Source organism: Rhinopithecus roxellana, chromosome 12 (assembly GCF_007565055.1).
Source record: "Rhinopithecus roxellana isolate Shanxi Qingling chromosome 12, ASM756505v1, whole genome shotgun sequence".
Classification (NCBI taxonomy): domain Eukaryota; kingdom Metazoa; phylum Chordata; class Mammalia; order Primates; family Cercopithecidae; genus Rhinopithecus; species Rhinopithecus roxellana.
Window position 1 is genome coordinate 47854553 of NC_044560.1, and position 8836 is coordinate 47863388.

An 8836-nucleotide genomic window follows, 5' to 3' on the forward strand; every position below is an offset into this window, starting at 1 on the left:
AATCTGACAACTAGACAAAAAGGATGTTTTAAAGGAAAAAAATTGCTAACTACTGTCAGAAGAAAAAGGCGAGTGAGAACGAATGACCCGCACAAGTGCCTATGACAATTTCTCTCCTTGGGCTGTTGCAGAGCTGACAAGGTGGGGGTTGGTGAGGGAGGGAGGGACAGAGGGAAGAAACAGATTAAAAGTGTCACCTCCGGCCAGGCGCGGTGGCTCACGCCTGTAATCCCAACACTTTGGGAGGCCGAGGCGAGTGGATCACCAGAGGTCAGGAGTTCGCGACCAGCCTGACCAACATGGTGAAACCCCGTCTCTACTAAAAATACAAAAAATTAGCCGGACGTGATGGTGGGCGCCTGTGATCTCAGCTACCTGGGAGGCTGAGGCAGGAGAATCGCTTGTACCCGGGAGGTGGAGGTTGCAGTGAGCCGAGATCTTGCCATTGCACTCCAGCCTGGGCGACAAGAGCGAAACTCAGTCTCAAAAAAAAAAAAAGTGTCACCTCCCCATCTGCAAAGGTCTGGCCTCCCAAAAGCTCAGGAAACGGTGGTGGCTATTTTCATTTTTTTTTTTTTAAAGGGAATAAAGGGGAAATAAAACAGAAAAGATATATCTCCCTTTTTGCGCCAACAGCTCGACTCCTCTCCACAAAAACAAAACAAAACAAAACATATATATATATGTTAAATCACAGGTACAAAACCCAATCCACACGCATCCTGTGAAGCTTCTGCTGTCAACTCGATTCTATTTGGCGAGTTGCACTAAAGGAGATAGGATCTTGAAAAATCAATCCGTGCTCGCGCCCCCGCGCTGCCGCCGCCGCAGCCGCCGCAGTGGCCTCAAAATTAGCGGCTCCGAGGACATTTTTGCCGCAGTGCACGTCCGCCGTAACCACCAAGCACTCGGGTGAATAATGGAAGTACAGTGTGGAGACAATCAAGTTGATGTATCACGCAAAATAATTCACTGCTTCAGTCCAGTTCTTGGTCCTGTCACTTTAAATCACAAACGCGCGCATACACAGATCCATAGGCGCCCACACATGCACGGTACACGTGTGTGTGAGTGTGTGTGTGTGTGTGCACGTGTGTGCGCGCGCGCGTCAGAGCCAAGTGGAATGATTCCAGATTGCTTCACGTATATGAAGGGGGGGAAAGAGCCCGTCACCCCAACCCCCTACCCCAACTTTTGCAGCCTGGACGAGTGGTCTGTAATGCAGCTTGGCGCAAAATAAAGTCTGAACAAAACTAGACTGTGAGACTAGCACGTCCTAGAGTGGAATTGACTGAGGTTAACGCAGAATCTGTGAGGACTCTACAGACTCGGATCATTTGCAGGCAAACTAAAATTCCCTTTTTTAAAAAAGAAAAAGTCATTAATTGGGTTCCGATCTAAAATACTGCTCTTAAAATGCGCTCACATGTTGAAGACTCTGAGTTTGCACGTTCTCGAGTAAACATCTGGTGAAGACATTCCAGGAACACATCTGAAAGGAAGAAAGGAGTAAGACAGCCCCTTCTTTATGTATCTTGGGCCAAAAAAGGGTTGCTAAAACTTTTTTTTAAGTGTGCTTTTAGTCTAAATACTTTTTATCAACTCTAAGGAGCAGTGTGGTTGGAGGGAAGTAGACTGAACTGAGTGAATTGGAAATACGGAGTTCTGGCTTCCTTGTAAGTTCCGGCAAGTCTTTCTTTTTCTATGTCCGCCCTCCCCGCTCCCCCCGCCCTTTCCTCATCTGTATAATTGCAGAGGGTAAATGATGTGGTTTCTAAAGTCTTTTTTTTTTTTGCACAGACAATCCGTGATTCTATCTAAGAGGAAATAATGATGGGGGAGGGGGTTAATGTGGAGAGAAAAAGAGGTCACATTCCTCAGGTGGCATCTGTTTGAACTGAAGATGATGAAAGTGGTGAGTCCAGTATGCATAAGTCCTTAACAATCAAGATTGTCTGTATTAACAGCTGTTATTGTCCTAGCTCTGCAGTACATATAGCATATGAGTGCTCTTTGAGAATGACAATTTAATCATATATTTTCTGGGGGAGGCGAAAAAGACCATTTTCAAGGATCAGCCAAAAGGATATGGGGATTGGAAGAATTTTCAATGTTCTTGTTTATTTATGATCTGTATATAAAATTCATTGAATCACGTGGATAGTTTATGGAAAGTAACTTTTCAGTGGGTGAGAGTTCTTCTGTGCCAGGTTGGCTGTCTAGATGGACCATTAATGGGATTAATTACTTCCTGTCTACTTTTTCAGAAAACAGCTCCAAGCAGGATCACATGCAGGGATCACTGTTCAAAACCCCTCTTGTCTGTGTAGTCAGTGGTCAAGAGCACAGGTGTTGCAGCCGAACCACTAGCTAGTTTTAACATACACTGGCTAAGTAATAGTAGGCAAATTACTTAGTTTATTTGTGCCTCAGTTTCCTACATTTATTAAATGGAGATTAAAACAGCAACTAATTCATAGGGCTGTTGTCAGAATTAAATGAGTTATCATATTAAAGTGCTTAGAGCAGAGCATGGCACGTGTAGCAAACAGCTCAATGAATCTTAGAGGTTATTATTACTCCAATGTAAACACAGGGAAAGCAAGGTCAGATATAATAGGGGGATCTTTGAACTGCTCCTGGATTTCCACTAAGGCCTCTAAGCAGTTTATTTTATCTGGCTTTTATGATGTCAGTGTGAAGCAAAGAGCTCAGCAGTCTTTATTATTATTAAGAATAGGCCAGAACATTCCCTACCAACTCTGTTCCCATACATGGAATGCTTAAGCAACTATGGAGAATTCTCCACTTGACCAGATCAATGCAAATATGTAATGTTGGTTGTATATGTTAACTGCATACTTATTAATGTGTGATTATTCAGGTGGGAGGAAGCCAAGGTTTCCTTTGGAGAGAAGTTTCCAAGCCATGTTCCTGTTGCGATGCTTTCTTTCCTACACAACTTGTTACCTCAGGCCTAGTCTGTCACTGAATTATGAAGAAGTATAAACAATCCCAGGTCTCAGGTATGCTCCCTTTGTGTCATTATTAGTTTAGACTGAAAGAAGGACATCCTGAATTTCTCTTTCTCTTAAGGACCCACAGAGTGCTCACTTGAATGAGGCTTTAGGAAGGGTCAAAGGAATGAAATGCTTAAGGGAGCAATTCTGCTAGTGTTTGCAATTTGGGATTGGAGGCAAGCTGCAGTTAAGCTTTATAGAGGAAGTAGAGATTAGGTGTTTCCAGAACAAGGTAGGCGCTGGCAGGCTGAGGTCATTGCTTGTTGGAAAGAAATGCCCCACTTCTTTCCGCCTTGCACTCTGCGAAGCCCCAGGTGCAGTAACTGTTTTACCAGGGGACGGCAGAGAGACTGCCCCGTCGAGGGCAGGCAGGCCTGGGACACCCAGTGTGGCATGGGACGCCAAGTTTAGTGGGTTGCAGCCCCCTGGGGTAAAGTTCTCCATTAGTAGAAAGCATCTTGCTGAGAGCGTCGAGAGAAAAATTCATTCATTCCAAGTGCTGGCGTAAACGTAGGACTCCGCTTGATTAATCTTACACAATTTTCCAAATAATGAATAAAAATAGAAGAGGATGTGCTACCTTCTCCTCCACCCGCCTGTCTCCTCTTGCACACTTGTGGGGCCAGGGTGAGGCTTTAGCAGGCAAGAACTCCCCACCCCATCTTCTCTGTCACACTCGCACACACCCCTTCGAAAGAGGCGCTGTAAGTATCAGAAGGGAAATCTAAGGTACTCATACTTCAAATAATTTCGGGAGCCCAGTGTGGGAGATCTGGAGGGTTTCATTTCTCGTCTGCAGCAACCTGGCATCCAGAAGTCGCGGGCGCTTGGCCTCGGAGCTCATCCCGAGACCTCCTGCGTCCGGGTGGGGACTCGGTGATTACTGTCCCTGGTGGCCCGCGGACATCCCCAGTTTCAGAGCTTTTAGGGGAATTTGAGAGTAAATAAATTCAATTCTGCTCTCCATCGCCACCCACCCGGACCACGGGGGTCTCCCACTGCAGGCCCCGAGAGGGACTGGAGTGAGGGCGAGTGCAGGAACCGAGCCTGAGGCTCAGGAGCTGCTCGGCAAGGTCACGACCGCGAGGCTGCTGGAGGAGACCGTGGAGCGCTGCAGCCGGGCGCCGCCCTCTGGTTCGGTGGCTGACCCCGCGCCGCGCCCCCTTCTCTGTCGCCCGCCTGGCGCATCCCAAGGGGAAGGAGGGGGCGACCCGGCAGAACCGATCCTTACTTTCATGGTGGCAGTTGAAACCCGCCGGGCTCCTGGGCGAGTTGTCCTGGATCAGATGCCCAACACAACTGAACTTTAAATAAAGGAGTTTCCTGCGCTGCCCCGTCTCCGTAACGGCGACCTGTGAGAAACCTTTGTCGCCTTCCCTTTGCGTCTTTGAGCCCCGGGAACCTAGCCCGGACGGCCTCGTTCTCCACATTAATTCGTAGTCCACCAGCTCAGCAGCCAGTCCTCTCAGCTTGTTCTGGGGTGGCTTATAATGAAGGTAGCAACTTCAATGCTTTTTTCCCCCCTTTTGGAGGGAGGATTGTGTGAATTTAAAATCTCCTAGGCGTTCAAAACCAAAACCAAAACCAACCAAACAAAAACAAAACAAACATAAACCAAAAACAACAACAGCAACAAAAATACTGTCTTCACTGAAGTGGATAGCGGAGTCAATCCAAGCCTGCCTTGGGCCAGTCTTGCTCAGACAGTGGAGTTCCTGAATCTTTCAGGAAAACAGAGCCCCTTTCACCCGCTTCTGGAGGGGGACTTAATAAGACTGCAATATATTACCATGTTTAAAACGTTTTGCAGAAGCAAGATTTCCTAAAAACGACCTACCAGCGATGCACGGGAAAGCAAATCCGCTTACAGAGAGGGCCCGATCTGGAGGAAGAGGGGAAGGCAGGACCCAGCCCCAACTAAAACCCAGTACTTTCCAATTTTTGAAACATAGCACTCAATGCTGTGTGGCTATAGGATGGAGAGGTGACGGCCCCTGGAGCTGACAGGTTGCAGACCTTCCGGGCTGTTCTTTACTGCTTACTGGAAGTCTTCAGACTTCTTTTGGAGTAACGGTTCCCTCCGGCACCCAGAATTAGGTACTCCTCTTTTGTGTTTTGTGGGCATGTGTTTGCACCCTTAGTCAAGCTTATTCCCGCACTTGAAGTGGATAGTTCTTGTTCTTTAACTGGCAGTGAGTGGCCCCAGAGTGGGAATGTTAATGCCAGTGCAGACTAAGGTGTGTGTTTGTGCCTGGTTTGTTGTCTCGGGGAAACCACCACCTTAATTATTTTGTTCTCAAAGTACCTGTGTTTTTAAAGTGAACTCAAGAGAAAAACTGCAGAGTTTGCAAGTTTTGTGATTCCTCAGGCCAGGAGAGCCTGCGAAGGTCTTGGATCCCTGTATCTCTGGGGCGAAAATAAGAATATATTGTGGAGAAAGCATAGCCTCCCAGCTTCATGAGGATATAAGGCTGCTTTCTGTAAACCTTCAAACCACAGTGCACCAAGCCTCTACCCTCAACCCCTCTTCGAGAACAGAAATGCACTCCAAGCATTTCTGGTCCTCTTGAGGTTACCATGCCATTATGTGGCACCACCTGAAACTATCTCTTTGAATATTGATTACAACTTTTACAAAGTTTCTTGCCCTTTTCGCACCCTGATAAGTTGTACTTGTCCTATGTGTAATGCAAGCTTGCCTCTGAGCCCTTGACATGCTTTCAACCCCGGAATAGGAAGTATTCTAAAGGTTACATTTTAGTTTTAAGGGATAAAAATGTTGCTTTCATCCTGTTTACCGAGGGTGCCCAGTACCAAGTGGGCAAAGTGGTAGGAAATGCGGTCTCTGGGCTTTGCTGGTGTCGGGAGGATAGTTCCGGCATATTAGTCCCTGTCTGCTTAAATACCGACGTTAGGTACCCGGGATGTCCTGCGACTGAGCCCTATTACTCTTACTCATCAGGTCCGGGCTCCAGCGCTGGGAACGCTCCGCACACCTGCCGATTTTAAAGCAGCAAATTCAATTCAGGCCATCGGAAGCGGGAGGGCCCGCTTTTCCTCTGGGGCTACAGCATGAAGCAAGTGCTAGAACTTCACAAAAGGGAAAAAAACATTTTGCTTAAATCTGTTTCTTCTTAGGACGCACTTGGAGACCAGGCCCGCCAATATTCCAGTTAAGAGTTAACGCTACCAGAAATGTGCAGTGCTTTAGGATTTCAACTTGGGACTCGTTGAAGACCAGAATGTTACAGTTAATCTTGCCTTTCTCTTTTTGTTTCCAACGCCCTATTTTCCCTTCAGTGTCTTTCCTCTTCGGTGTCCCTACCTCCTGAAATATAAAAGTTTAATAAAAACACCGTCCTATTTTATTTTTTAAAATAAAAGTTGACACTAAATTTGAGAGCTAGTGTTGCAACTAAGCTCTTCGGAAGTTTACCCATCTGTTCTCCAAACCTTTGCTGCCTGTAATGTCAACCACGATTCCTTCTTAAAATTCCCTAAAAGAAGTCTTTCAGTAAGTTTGAGAAAGTCTAATAAATGCTAATGGAGGTGGGGGGGACTCCCAACTCGGATGGATTTTACTTCCTCGGATCAAGGAACAGGACTCCAAGCAAAAGAATAAACTTTATGTAGTTTATTTTTAAACTATTCTATTTTCAGTAGCGATTTTTCTTCCTTAGCTAAATTACTCAGCTTTGCTCAATTCCACTTTTACCTTTCCCAACACGTCCTCACTGACTCATTCAGCAATTGTCACCGAGTGAGACCCTAGGTAGTGGGAAGGAGGCCCCCATAGATATGCTCCCCGGCTAAAGCGCTCAATTGAAGATCTGAGAAAATATCTTCAGAAACTACAAATGGAGCAAATCATTTTTCTAATTCACTCAAGAGCTTCCACGGGAAGGACTCTGGAGGATGAGTGTCCTAATGCGGTGCTAATGAAAAGCCGCGGCTCTCCGGCCGAGCGCGGGACCGTGTCCGCGGCGGAGCGGCCCTGGCTGGCGGCGGCCGCGCATTCCCTCCCCACCTGTCCGAGGTGGCACGGCGGCCGCGACGACTCAGGACACCGCCGGGGCCACTCTCCGGTGCGTCGTCGTGCTACCCCGGACGTCCCCCTCCTCGCCCTCCCTCCCCCCACCGGCGCGGGCCCTCCTCCCGCTCTTCCACTTCCTCACCCTCCCCGGGGCTCTGTGGGGGGGGGCTAGGAGGTGACAGGGGACGCTTCCTCGGTCGCGACTCCCGGTTCTCCGCGGCCTCCCGCCCGGGTGGGTTGGGGTTAAAATCCGGGAGTTCAGCTCTGCGGCGAAATCTCACGTTCCCAGGGAGGGGTCGGAGGGAAGGAAGACCCCGCAGGGAGCGCGCCGGCCAGAGCCGCCCCCGCCCCGCGCGGCCGCTGTCCCGTGGGGAGGATGAAAGCGCAGGGCGCGGGCGGGGCCGCGGCGGCTCCAAGGGGCGGCGAGTGCGGGGCGGGGGCTGCGGCGCTCGCAGTGACCGGGCCTCCCTTCCCAAGCGGCGGCTCCAGGCCCTGCAGGTGCACCCCCAGCCCCCTTTTAGGCCCCTCCGTGGAAACCGCCTTCCGGCCCAAGTTCTATCCTTTGAGGCTTTGAACCAGGCCTTTCAGAAGTTTTTAAAGCTGCCCCGCCCCGCCGGCACTCACGGGGGTCACAGTCCTCCATCCCTCCACCCCCGCTACAGCTGCCACCGAAGCGGGTGCCGGGAGGAAGCGGAGTGGGGGCCAGCGGGCCGGCTCGTGGGTCGGGGACCGAAGCGCCGCCCCGGAGCGCCAGGATCGGCCCCAGCGCTTGGAGATCGCGCCGCGCAGCCCGACCTCGGAGGAAGCGCGGGCCCGTCAGCCCCGGGAGAGGGGAGGGCAGGGAGGTTGGGGGAGGAAGAGCTCCTGGGTAGAGGGGCACGTCCCCATCACCGAGGTTCCTGCGCTGAGTTCAAGCCAGGGGACAACTTAAATTGGCCTTCAGGGGAGGCAGCTGGTGACCCGGGTCCTTGCTTTCCAAGTTCCCCTGAGCGAAGCAGAGCGCCACCTACAGGCGAGCTCTAGATAGCAGGAGAGAGAAAGACGCGCCTGCAGAGTAATGTGGCCCCGTCCCAGCAAGCCCAGCAAAGCCTGTTGTGTCCACAGCCTCCTCTCAACTGCTGAGCCTGTCCAGAGTTATAGGTCGTTGGCAACAGCAAGAGCCCTGAGGGCACTCAGCATGTGCTTCTGGGGAGTGGAGAACTGGTGTTAATTTCAGGAACTTGGGGATTCCAGTACCAAAGAAGTAGCAGCTCTGATTGGACAGGCAGGTTGCACCCTGACAATTTTGGCTGCACTTTGACTCCAATATCTCGACTCCAGGCCATTTTCATGGGATGCACTACGTTTCCTTGAGAATAGCTGTGTAGTCTTGGGCAAGTTACTTTATCTCCCCGAGTCTCTATTTCCTCTTCCCTCAAAAGAGGGAATAGCGGTACCTGTCTGATAGTCATTGCGAGAATTTAAAGAGATGATGTAGGTAAGAAGCTGTAGGTGCCTTCGAAGGAACTTTCACCTATTTCTTTTTAAAAAATGGTTTTTATTTATTTATTTATTCATTTTGAGTCGGAGTCTTTCTGTCGCCCAGGCTGGAGTGCAATATCGCGGTCACGGCTCACTGCAACCTCTGCCTCCCGGGCTCAAACAATTCTCCTGCCTCAGCCTCCTGAGTAGCTGGAACTACAGGCATGCGCCACCACGCCCGGCTAATTTTTTGTATTTTTTGGTAGAGACGGAGTTTCACCATGTTGATGGCCAGACTGGTCTTGACCTCCTGATCTCAGGT

The 8836-nt window shown here is 49.8% G+C and overlaps 1 long non-coding RNA gene across 1 annotated transcript; it reads left to right on the forward strand.

The window, feature by feature from the left end:
• Positions 1-1648: 1648 nt before the first annotated feature.
• Positions 1649-6450, forward strand: LOC115900791. The gene is made up of 4 exons (XR_004060444.1): positions 1649-1676; positions 1801-1915; positions 2885-3026; positions 6159-6450. It is a non-coding gene; the product is annotated as an uncharacterized LOC115900791 (long non-coding RNA).
• Positions 6451-8836: the final 2386 nt, after the last annotated feature.